The sequence below is a fragment of the Mustela putorius genome, unplaced genomic scaffold (genome assembly GCF_011764305.1).
Source record: "Mustela putorius furo isolate JIRA1106 unplaced genomic scaffold, ASM1176430v1.1 tig00000145_pilon_pilon_pilon, whole genome shotgun sequence".
NCBI lineage: Eukaryota > Metazoa > Chordata > Mammalia > Carnivora > Mustelidae > Mustela > Mustela putorius.
Window position 1 is genome coordinate 3,051,659 of NW_025421294.1, and position 13,336 is coordinate 3,064,994.

The window sequence follows — 13,336 nt, forward strand, 5'->3', positions numbered from 1 at the left end:
GATGAATATTCTCAAGGGGACTGAAGACAGACTTGAGACGCAACAGCCACATGCTAACAATCAAACATATTTTCTTATATTATGTATTTTCCCCCCACCAATTTACTTTTTTTAATAGTGTGACTAGAAGGCGAGATTACAGTGGAAAGAACGGGTGGAAGAGAGAGGCAGTGTATGGAGGGGGGGAACGGAGGCATAGATGGACATGCATAAAGAGAAACATTTTCTACCTTGCTATGAAATTCCATTACATGAATGGGTAGCATGACACAACATCAGATGATCAAAATTATCACGTAGTGGAAACTTGGCATCCAAGCGATAAAAGCCCGAGTCTAGGGAAGAGTACCACCTTCTGATATTTTCTTTTCACCTGTTCTCTCTTATATGGTTCTCTGATGCCTAGTAGGAATGACAGCTCCTCTTTAAAGTAGCTTAAAAGTAATTTAAAAATAACAACAGAATATATCTATCTCCCAGAATAATTGGATGATAACCTGATTTTATTTATTTCTGCCTACATGGGAAAGTGTGTTAGAGAAGCCTTTACACTTAAGGATGACTGGTATTGTTACCTATTATTATAATAAGGATCATATAGATTGCCAGTACTTCAGAGTTTATACTTTCAATTCCTTGTGGATAATGAAACCACTTGTTCCTATGCAAAAAAGTAGCTTAATGTGGGAGTGACAATATAAAATTAAGTATTTGTAAATCCTCCACAAGGAACTGTGTTTTAAACTGATTTCTCGAATGTGGAGTAACTCTCCCTAGCCAGTAGGCTAAGGAGGAGAAAGTGAGCCATACTTCACAAGATTAATACCCCATGTATCCCGAGCCAGCTCCATGCCAGAGACCAACTTTCCATCTTAAGCAAGGGTCCAGGATAAACACATTGTGCCTCTGCCAAATGGGGGAGAGTCAGGCTAAGTACTCATCAAGCCTCTTTCCTCTTTCTCCAGGGCACCTGGCTAGGCGAATTTTCCTAGTGTGTGACCTTTCCGAGGTGTGACCTTGTGACTGAGTTACTGCCAACTGACCATGGGCAGAGATGCTGCAGACCACATTCGGGGCTGACCCCATCACAATGCCATTCTCTGGCTCTTGCTTCCCCCTCTGGCGGAATGGAAGCAAAGTACTGTGAACTTGTGTGGATTAGAGGGGCCACACAAGGAGAGGAGAATGGGTCCCCAGATCACTTCTGGAGAGACTATGTAATAAATATGGGCATTTCATCAGCCAGAAAAGAACTTCAATTCTCTTATGCCACTAAGATGTTGGGGGCTTAGCAGGAAGGGTTATGTCAGTGTACACAGTTGTCAATGCACCCGGTCATTTCAGCAGTATCTGCCATAAAAGAAAACCAAGTAACAAAATGGCCCCACTCCTGATGGGGCCAACCTTCTTGTCTATCTCTAATTTTGTCTCTTTTACCACTTCCTCTTTACCAGAACAGTATTATACCCTCTACCCAGTATATATTTTATTTCCTTTACCTTTGTCAATTCTTTTGTCTCTGCCTGGGGTGCCTTCCCTCAATGTATCCATTCTGAAAGAAAAATATGCTTTTCCTTCCCCCCAAAACAACTGAAAGTTCATTTTGTCTGTAAAGCCACTAAAAAACCTCCACATTCCTTCTTTGCCTCTCCCTTCATCCATGCATTTATCCACCTAGTCCTTCACTGAGCAAGCATTCACTGAGCATGACAATGTGTCAAGCCCTCACCAGCAGAGACTTGAAGATGAAGGACCTTCTCTCTCTCCCTAGGGAATGCAGGGTTCAGTCTGAGAGGAGAAATCTCTAAGCAGAGATGTGGAGTAGAACAGGTAAAAGTTAAACTAGAGACAAATACTGGGTACTGTAAGAGCAAGAAGAGGCCTTTACATAGGTTTCTCCCTTCCCATAACATGCTCTCCCAGCTCTGTGCAGGACTATACTTGCCTGTATCTCCAGTCTCAGGTCCCCTCTGAACCTCAGACTTCTTTTGGTCACACCACCGACCATCAACTGTCTCTGTTTCACTCACTCGTTTGTGTGTTTTGTTCACTCACTGCCAGTCTCACTCAGTAGCACCTAAGAACCCTGAGGACAGGATGCAACCTTTCTTTTCATCACTGTCCCTGTGCATCTGGCACAGTGACTGGTACACTCTAGGTGCTCAGTCAATGCTTGTGGCATGAGTGAATGGATACATAACACCAACCCGCCCGGGAACAGGCTGTTAGGAAGAGTTTCCTGAAGGAGTTGATGCCTGATCCAAATTGTAAAGGGTAAGTAGCAATTTGCCTGGAAAACAGAAGAAGGGAAATTCCAGGCAGAGGGTACAGCTGAAGAGCACAAAACATGGCCAGTGTTTGTGGATGCAAGTGCCATGTGAATGCTGCCTAGGGCAAAGTGGTAAGAGCCCTGTGGGTGGGTAAGGCTACAGCAAGACAACAACAGCAACAGCAATACTAGTAGGTAAATTACAGCTTCCTCCTCATGCCTCCAACAAGCACTTTCTGTGAATTCCAAAGTATTTCACACATAAAACTAGTGACACCATATTGTTGTGATATTTTTAAACATCTCTGTGATCTTGAAGGGCAAGAAACTGATTCTTACCTTATGTCCTCAGCTCCCCATTTTATCACTGATGTAAATTGTAGCCAATTGAGAAAGAAGGGGATTAATTCACAGTATTTTTGGCTGTTCTTGGAACAAAGATAGATGATCACTAGCACAAAAATAGAGTCAAAATGTATGCGGATGAAACCAGAGTGCTGGAAGAGAAAAAGGATCTATGACATCCCTCCCCCCTCACGAGGTCAGCATACCACCTATTCTGGTATCTCTTCTTCCCACAAAACAAGGGTAACAGAACTGAAGTTGATAAAAGTATCAAATCTAGAACAGACTTAATTTGGAGCATCCGCAGATTCTTACATAAATGTGGTGCACGTAGTGAGAAGTTAAAAGACATTACTGTTAAGGAAACACCCTTATACTGAGTGGAGTGATAATAAGGAAGAAGTCTGAAAGGGCCTTACTTTTCAAGAACAGTCAAAACAAATACGTGTAATTTAAAGCGAAGTCTTGAGGAGGAAGACAAAATGAAGTTTCATCAGTAATATATGCCTGGAAAAACAAACACCTCACACATTTAAATGAGGTTTTTTTTTTTCCCCCCTCCTTCCTTTGAACATAAAAAAATGCTAGCAGATGTGCTTGGTGTAAAATACTAAGAAAGAAAAAAAAATTATGTAAAAGCCCGCTAACCAGCAATAAATAGTTAATTTGTTTCTGTTTGTGTCTGTGTATCCTTCCAGATAGTTTTAAACACACACACACACACACACATAAGGAATGTACACAAGTAGTTTATAATGGGATTCATATTATACAGGTGGTTTGTAATCTGTTTTTCTACCTTAATGATTCATAGATACTTTTTATACCATTAATTTTAATACAGTTATTTAAAAAGTTTGCATAGGCTGCAGTCCAGTGTTTGAACACTCCACGATGTATCTGTAGGTTAATTAACACATTCTTACTGACTCTTCTCTATGCCAGCAACTATTCCAGATAATCAAATGTACCAGGAGATAAGAGAGTCCCTGTCACGAAATCATTTATCTTTATCTGGGAGAGGAGGGACAGAAAATAAACATATGGATAAATAGCATAAATTAAGGTATGGGTAAGTATCACTGAGAAGACAAAAGACAGTATGTGCTAAAGAGTGAGTAAGGTTAACTCAATTTCGGATAATAAGGTAAACCAGTCTGAAAATAACCTCTTTTTTTTTTTTTTAAGATTTTATTTATTTATTTGACAGAGAGAGATCACAGTAGGTAGAGAGGCAGGCAGAGAGAGGGGAAGGGAAGGAAGCAGGCCCCTGCTGAGCAGAGAGCCTGATGCGGGACTCGATCCCAGGACCCTGAGATCATGACCTGAGCCGAAGGCAGCTGCTTAACCCACTGAGCCACCCAGGCGCCCTGAAAATAACCTCTTTTTATACCTCGACACACATTCATGGTTTTGAAAGGGTACAGATTTTTTTTTTTTCTTGAGGCATGCATAGCCAAACTAGCAACACAGTAAGGAAAACCCCTAGACACCAAATATAAAAAAGCCAGCAATTATTTCCAATAACACGAGCACTGAACCTCCCTGAGGCCATCTACCAATATGGCGTTTTAATGGCTTCATGAGTTAGAGGAGACAAAGACGGAGCAGCCTTTGCAAGGAAGAGCATGGGAACTGAGAAACCACACAAGCTCAGGGCCCCTGAAGTGCTACCCACTCACTGAAAGGATGGGAGAGGAAACATTCCGCCTACCTTCTGAAGGAGGTGATGAAAGAATTTCTGTCTTGGCTTTAAATCCAGGAGGAGGCCAAAAAAAAAAAAAAAAGTGGTCCGTCCTGAGAATTCAGCAGCATAGCCCTGCCCTTGTGTGGATTTGAGGTTTAAATGTGTACCACCTGCGTAAGTTGGGAAACCCTAAACCGAGAAATTAACCCAGGATAGTCAGTGCCCTGGGCACCTGGCCAAAACCAGAGAAAATCCTCTGCTGCGTCTGATTTGAGGCCCTCCTCAATTCCAGCAGATTTAGGTTGCTCAAATAGCTCAAATATATTGAAAGACACATGAGAAACAAGCCACCATGAGTGTAAGATACGTGAAATTCAGAGGACATGTTCAGCTGTAAAGGCTCTTTAAAGAAATGGAAGAACACTAGTAAGGATCTATGCATCCAACTTAAAGGGTGGTAGGGGAGAGAAGGAAGAAAGAAATGAAATCAACTAAGGAAATAAATAGAAAACAAAGACTGAACCAGAAAGAGGGTTTTCAAGGACTAATTAAATAGGCAAACCTCGAAAGAATGAGTAACAAAAATAAGAGAAGGTGCAAAGAAAAAATGAGAAGTGAAACAGCTATTATACAGATAGGTAGAAATGGAAACTGTTAGTATCATACTAGTCAATGTGTGTATCCCAATGTATTTGAAAACTTAGGAAAATAAATCGTTGTCTGGGGCGCCTGGGTGGCTCAGCTGGTTAAACCTCTGCCTTCAGCTCAGGTCATGATTCTGGAGTCCAAGAATCAAGCCCCAGTGGGCTTCCTGTTCAGGGTGGAGTCTGCTTCTCAGTCTGCCCCTCCCCCTGCTCCTGTGTTCCCGGGCTATCGCACATGCGTTCTTCCTTTCTCTCTCTCAAATAAAATCTTTTAAAAAAGTAAAATGAATAATTATCTTAAAATCCCAAACTGAAACCTGTAGGATAAGAACCTGAATTGATTAATGATCATTCCAAAAATCGGATCAGTGTACCCCTCAAATAAACGATGCCCATGTGCATGGGGGCATGAGGTGGCCCATCCGAGTGGAAAGCTGAGTAGGGAGGGTGCGGTATGCAAAGATCTGGAGAAGAACATTCAGATGTGAGAAATATAAGTGCAAAGTGTCTAAGGCAGTAAGAGAGAGAGAAAATCAAAGGCAGAAATAAAATAAGAGGGATCATTACAGATACCTGTAAACAGCTGTAATTTATTGAATTCTCTGTGCCAGTGACAGAGCTCAGAGCTTTATACACATGATTTCGAATCCACCAACATTCCCATTTTATAGAAAAGGCAAGTGAGGTGTATTGAGATTACGTGTGTGACCCACAGACACACAGCCCCGCACTTGAAACCAGTGGGAACACGTGAATTTTGAGCTGTGCATGCTGTGCCTAAGGAGCGAGGGCTCCAAACAAATGCCACCCTCAGTTCTGGCTCCGTGCGTGGTCCCTGGGTCAGCTTCACCTGGGAACTTGTTAGAAATGCAAATTCTCAAACTCTTGCCTCATCCCAGGTGTAGTGAATCAGAAGGGGTTTATGGGGCTGAGGTGGTTCTCATGAGCCCTCCGGGTGATTCTGAAGCCCTGCTCTTGAGCAACTAGAAAGGTAGATGGATGGTTGTAATAAAAACCATAAGGATTTCAGAGACAGAAGAGCTGGGTCCCAGTTCTGCTGGGACCTATATGTCACTTAAAATTTCTTAGCATCAGCTCTCTTACTGTCAAATGGAGATAATTATAGCACCTACCTTTGGGTATCTGTGAGGATCAAATGAGGTCATGTCAATATTGGTGCCTGGCACAAAGAAAGTTCAATAAACGTTTGCTATCATGACCGGAGTCTGTATTCCCCCATAACCTTTCCACTCTGTACCCTCACAGTCCCCAGAGAGGAGGAGTTGGAAAGATGGAAAAGTCTGAAGCCCAGGAAAGAAGTAGGGGGCAAGGTCCCAGTGAAGGATCACAGGAGCCACACTGGAGTGGTGGCCACGGCCAAAGACAGAGGGAGGGCTCCTGCGCTATTTCTCCAGGAGAGCCTGGCTGGCTTCTAGTGCCTGGTCTGATGTGGGGAAGCTCAAAGCAAGGGGTCACAGGTGATCCTGGGCCTTAAGTTTTGCGGAAGGGGCGAGAGGGATTCCAGCAGGAAAGTGAATTCGGGAGAAAGAACAGGTTGGGGTTTTTTTGTAAAGTGGTACAGAAGGGCATTCTAGCCTAAAAGTGTGTGTGCATGAGAGAGAATGAAAGAGTGAGAGAAAGAGACGAGAACTCGAATGTCAGTGTGACCTCCAGGGCTCTTTGTTCTTTGTAATCAGAATTGCTGTTTCCTCCCTGTGAGTACCCGGGTGACAGAGCTGAGCGGTACTTGCCAGCCAGCAGGCCCTGCTGGAAACGCCACATTCCGTTGATACCCCACAATCACGGTCCGTGCTAATGACACGAAGAAAGGTCATTTGGGAGACAGAGTATGTGGGAAGGGAATGAAGCCGTCACTCATGAAAGGCTAATGGAACCCGATGAGCAGTGAAAATCAATGAGGCAAAAACTGCTTGCCTCAAAAAAATGAGCGAGGTAAGGATGGACCGGGTCCAGACCGCAGTTTATCTCAAGTCCTCGCCACAGACTCTGCCGCCAGTGAGATGCAACTCGCGCTGATGGCACACCCTCCTTGGCACGGTCGTGGGTCACAGTCACCAGTTCATCCTGTTCTGTAACGCTAATAGCACATCTCTACAGAGCCATGTCCGGGGCCAGACTCCGGGGATGAAGTCAGAACAAAGATCTGGTCCCTGCCCCCGGGGAGCCACATACCTTCCTACCCCAAAGATGAATTCCAGCTTGTTTAGCTGACCAAATCTAAGTTAGATTCTGTGTGTCTCCTCTTTCATATCTTCTCCTCCTTCTTCTAATTAAAATAAAATGAGATGAAATCAGAGAAGGAGACAAACCCGAAGAGACCCTGAACTCTAGGAAACAAACGGATGTTTGTTTGGTGGGTGTGGATGCGGTATTTGGGTGACGGGCATTAAGGAGGGCACTTGATGGAATAAGCACGGGGTGTTGTGTACAACAGATGAATCACTAAACTCTACCTCTGGAACTATTAATACACTATATACTAATTAATTGACTTACTTAGAACCATCATCAGAGCATCATGATCAGTATTATTTTATCACTCAAAATCACCCACAAACTACCTCTTACTCTCTTCCGTTACTTATAAATGCCTATCTTGTAAAATCATAGTCACTGTGCCCAATTAAGGGACTTTATCTGTTATTCCTATCGGTCATCCAGATAGCACAGATTGTGTCCGGGACACTTGCCACCACTTTCTCTAATACTGGCACACACATGACATCTGGAGCTCAAGCCATCTTGAGCATGACTCTCAGGCTTCCAGGGGTCAGGCTTCATACCAGGCCTGTGAGTGCCTTACCAGGTGCGTTGGCTTGTAGGAATGAGGGCATTGGTGAAGACTGGCATCTCCCACCCTGTCTCCCCACCAAGGGGAGCCCTTCACAGATAGACCCAAAACTCGTGACCGCAGATGGATCTCCCTTTAGACACGATCTAAAGGATTCTAAGTTAACAGGATTAACCTAGCTGGCTCAAGTCTTAAATTGTGCCAAATGGGATAAACAGTGGGTGTGAAGCCTTCTGTCCTGTCCCTGGGTCTGTCTCCTGGGGTAAGTCACTGCATTTACCTGGGCTATGGTCTATTAAATATGGCCACTTTGAAAGGCAGTCATGGGACTGCAGGGTTTAGGCTTTTCCCTAACTTCATTACTCATTAACTACTTTAAGTGAAGAGGGCATGAACTCACACTTTATACTTTCAGGAAGGCATTTTCCCAGGCAAGGCCATATTCGGCATCACGATCTAATTTGCTTATCCGCCTCTGAAGGCTCTAGGCAAGCCGCACAAGGCTCTCCTTCCTTTGCTTAACAGAAGCAGCACATCAAAGTTCTTTGGCTGCTAAGAGGTGGCATCTGATATCGAAGCCAAGCAGCTCTCACATTGGCTTCGTTGTGTTCTTCTGGCCACCCCGGGTCCCCTGACTCGTGACTGTCTACTCAGACATCCGGCACCTTCTTTGTTACCATTTGTGCCTCCTGGTTTGAAGTCCATCCCTTCATTTGACCACTCGTGTCCACATACACCTGGACCTCCGTGGGCCTGCCTGGATTTCTTTGACTCAACCATTGACTTAATGGTCCCTGGCTCTCGGCAGCTCCTCACACCTGACCCACACCCTGAGAGCCTGCACCCATTCTCCAACACTTGGTTATCTCAGGCTGCATACTTTGCCCTGCATTTATGACTCCTGATCTCCCACTGTCCAGATAACACCATGCAGATAGGATTATAGGAAATGGTACTTGACTGGCCTGAAAGAGGTTGTTTACTCAGTTGGGTGCTGAAGAGAAGAGAATGTCAGTGATCATTACTAAAACTGTGTTCATTCCTTGCTATTGGCTGTGTTCTAAAAACCCTGCTGGGAGAGAGGAAAGGAAAGGGGTCTGAACTTGCTCTGCTTTCTGATTAAGAACTTGCTTAAAGGAACTTGCTCTAGCTGAGACCTATGCGTATGGTCTAGCAGCTGCTGCCTTTATTATATGTGGGGACTTGAGCCACACAAAATGAATCCGAACTGCACACTGTAAGCAAGGGATATTATTTCTGTCATTTTGGGCTGCCAACAAAATGCCAAGAAAATTACAAAGTAATAGCTAGCACTGTGAAAGAGAATGAGAAAGAAAATAAACTTTTTATGCCTAAGGAAAAGCTTTCCATTACCTCTAATTTCACAGGGCTGTACAAGAACCTTCCGTGGGTCCTGGCACCAGACAGGCCATCAACAATCATTTGCACACACTAGGGATCCAAATGTGTTCTGATTCTGGGCTCTGCATCCTTTACCTTGAAAGGAACAGAGAAAGAGTTTTAATCAGATTTATTTTATACACAACAATTGCCTCTTTTGTCAGCAAGAAAGAAATCCAGTTAAATGGATATTCTTATAAAGAGCAGCATAAGCATTTTTAAAATTAAATCACACCTTATAAGACTTGGCTTGTCCTCCCCTTTCCCACTTCCCCCCAGATTTCCCACACAAACCTGGCAATGACCTGCTGTCTCATTGCTAGAAGTATTGGCAGGAACCTACAGAGAAAGAGAAAAGCTGTTGTCTGGTGAAGGTCTAAACATACATTTGATCCCCGTTGAAAATTTTAAAAAAGAAAAGGTCTCAGGTGGTAGTGCAATATTTAACATGTCTCTGGCTTTTCCTACTTTCCTTCAGCATTGAAATCTGTAGGGTTCACACAGGGCATTGATACCTGAGAAACAATTTTAGTAATAACATATGTCTCCATGCCATGCCACTCTGTTACATTCATTTTAGATTTCGTATCACAAACCAAGTGTGGGAGTGCAGTGAAGTGGGTGGGTTTCTATCGGAAGCAAAGTAGTACCCATTCCATAGGGTATCTGGTAGGTCATCCTTATGTAACTCAGATAAAACACTAATTATGCTTCTGGTTTATTTTTAAAATGTCAACCTCTCTTTCTCATAATCACTTCCTAGGAAGACAGTAGGGAGACAAACTGAAGATGAGATTGAACAAATCCCTTGTTTTTAAAGGAAAACAGGATGGCCTGATAGTTTTCATCTTTTCATAGATGGAATAATTTCATAATGATTCTCAGTTCAACTATGAAATATAGATAAATTTAAGTTGCCTGAAATGTGTACGGTGGTTCCAAATTTCCACCTGCTTAACTGAGAAGGCCAGTCCAACAGACCCCTCTATAAACACTTCTAGGAATTCATGGGGATATGCTCATGTGTGCTTAAATCAGACTTCACCATTTCTTCCAAATGCTGGCCAGCCAAACCAGTGTGCTGGAGTCTCTGAAGTTAAAACTTTATTCTCAAACTTTATTCTTACTGTGACAGATGCTTCCATAGAGCTGCAAATCAGTGGTGCCCAATGTGGTGAAACTGGAAGAGTGTGGCTCTGCCCCAGGGCTGGAGATCTTGTCACTGCTCTTACAATGTGTGATGGCGACACTCACCAAGTTTAGCTTGGTGCTGGGATAGGGTCCCCAGGAGGGATGTTTGGATCCCAATATGCCATGGTATTTAATGCCCCAAGTCTTCAGGGGTACATCTACCTTTCAGGTAAGCAAACCCAACACGTGTGTCTGGGTCAAAAAGACTTATGGAGTCCTTTATTTATTTATTTTTAAAGATTTTATTTATTTATTTGACAGAGAGAGATCACAAGTAGGCAGAGAGGCAGTCAGAGAGAGAGAGGAGGAGGAAGCAGGCTCCCCACTGAGCAGAGAGCCTGATGCAGGACTCCATCCCAGGACCCCAAGATCATGGCCTAAGGGGAAGGCAGAAGCTTAACCCACTGAGCCACCCAGGTGCCCCTATGGTGTCCTTTAACATTAACCTGGAACCTTCCTTTTTCTGCAGTGCTCAGGTTTATTTCCAGTTTAGGTTCACTTTCTTAAATTTTCTTCCCAGGCACTTGGGTGGTTCAGTAGTTTAAGCAGCTGCCTTTGGCTCAGGTGATGGTCCCCGAGTCCTGGGATCAAGTCCTGCATTAGGGTCCCGGCTTGGTGGGGTAACTGCTTCTCCCTCTCCTGCTTCTACCCCTCCCCACTACTCGTGTTCTCTCTCTCTCACTCTCTCTTTCTCAAATAAATAAAATTTTCTTCTCTTGGTGGGCCTACCTCCATCTATTTAACACACCTGATGCCTGAATCCCAACAACGAACAGGCTTCAATTCCAGGATGCTCCTCAGGCCCAGTGTAAACCAATGGATTAAAAGAGAGCTGTGTGAGATGCGTGTTGCCTTCCTCTACTCACCAGAAGTAGGCAAGCCTGGCTCTAGCCTAGACAAGACCCCTGTTACTATTCTCAAACCACTCCAGCTCTCACTTTGTTTCCTCAACACAGTGAGCTCCTTTCTCCTTCAGGAACTTTGCCCCTCCTTTCCCTGCTCTGGGGACTCCTGTCCTATTGATGGCTCCTTGGGGAGTCACAGAACTGTCACCTCCCCAGAGAGGCATTTTCTCGGTCACTATTACCTTGCCATTTGTTTTCTCCATAGCACTTTCCCAAACTGTGCTTCTCTTGTTGACCTACTTGGTTTGTGGAAGAGCCACGGGAGCAGCTTCCTTGCCTGTTTCCCTGCAGTATCCCTGTGCCAGGCGTTGTGAGTGGCAGAATAGTCAACAGTAACACTTAACACTGGTGGCACACCTGCTAATGGCCAGGTGCTGTGCTGAGAGCTTTTCCATGGACTAACTCATTTTTTTTTTTTTTTAAGATTTCATTTATTTATTTGACAGAGAAAGAGAGATCACCAGTAGGCAGAGAGACAGGCAGAGACAGAGGTGGAAGCAGGTTCCCTGTTGAGCAGAGAGCAGACCAGGGCTCCATCCGAGGACCCTGAGACCATGACCTGAGCCAAAGGCAGAGGCTTAACCCACTGAGCCACCCAGCCGCCCCATGTACTAACTCATCTAATCTTAACTCCAAGCCCAGGTAGTTGAGTACTTTGAGGCACTCCCTTTTTGTAATAAGGGGTATTGAGGTTAGGTAAGAGCTGTGTCTTGTCCAAGGCACAGAGCTAATGGGTGTTGGTGTGAGAACGCAAACCTGACAATCGGATCCAGAGTTCAGGCACTGAACTACGATACAACAGGGCCTCTTAAATTTCTCTATTTTTTGGTCATTTTGTCCCATTCCAGGGATAAGGCAAAAGAATACTATTGTCTGCTCATGCTCACACAGAGAATGCTGCCACTTCGGCATACACTCAGAGGGTGTGTCTATAGGACCCTGGTTCTGGTGGAAAACAGACAGGGGCAGCTAAATCCCTCTGGGGTACTGGCCCTGCCAGATAGTAAAACTGAATATCATTATACATATACAGCTATGACAATAACCCCCAAAGAGGTGTGGAAGAATGGGTCTGAATAGGGAAGAGAAAATAGATCCAAGCATGCATGGAAACTTAATATAGGGCCAAGATGATATTTTACTTCATGCAAAAGTCACATTTACTTAATGAATACTGCTGAAATACCTAGAAGGGAAAAATGGGATAACTACAATATACTACATATAAAAATTGGACAGATCATGTTTCTAAATTTTAAAAATAAAACAAATCAGGGGACCCTGAGTCGCTCAGTTAGTTAAGCATCTGACTCTTGATCTCAGCTCAGTTCTCAATCTCAGGGTCTTGAGTTCAAGGTCCATACTGGGCTCCATGCTGGGCATGGGGCCTACTTAAAAATAAATAATAAATAAGTAAGTGCAAATAAAACAATAAAAATATGACCAGAAAATTGGGGAGGTTGTGCTTGTATAGTCATGAATTGGAAACAAGTTTGGAAGAGGTAAAAAGGCTGATTCATTAAGAGAAGCACTTATTTGGATACATAAAATTTTAAGATATGCTGTGGGAAAAGATATAAGCAAATTTTAAAATATACTGGAAAATGTTTTTGTTACACAATTATCTTAATTTGACAGAGAAAGAGAGATCACCAGTAGGTATTACCAGTAGATATTATTTCTGAAATAATATCTTTAGTACCCTATTATACCAAAAATTTCTCCTAAAACTAAGACTAACACTCTGGAGATCTGAAGGACAGGGGGTCCATGCAGAAGGAAATGTACCTAACTGAAAGACAGGTTCTGACCTTGTTAGGAATCAGGAAGATGCCAGTTAAAGAAGTGAAACCCCATTTCCCACCTGCCACACGACCAAAATATTTCAGGGCTGCTGAAGATCAGCAAAAATGGTGATGTTCCTCCATTGTTGGTAGGAAACTTGGTTAGGCTCTGTTGGGTGGTTACAAAGATATCCAGGCCTTTGTCGGAGGGATGAGCACGAGGAAAGGGCTCACGTGAGGAGAGAAGATGAGCCAAGGTAGCAAGTAGGCAGATGGAAATATCTTGAAGGTAGAAACG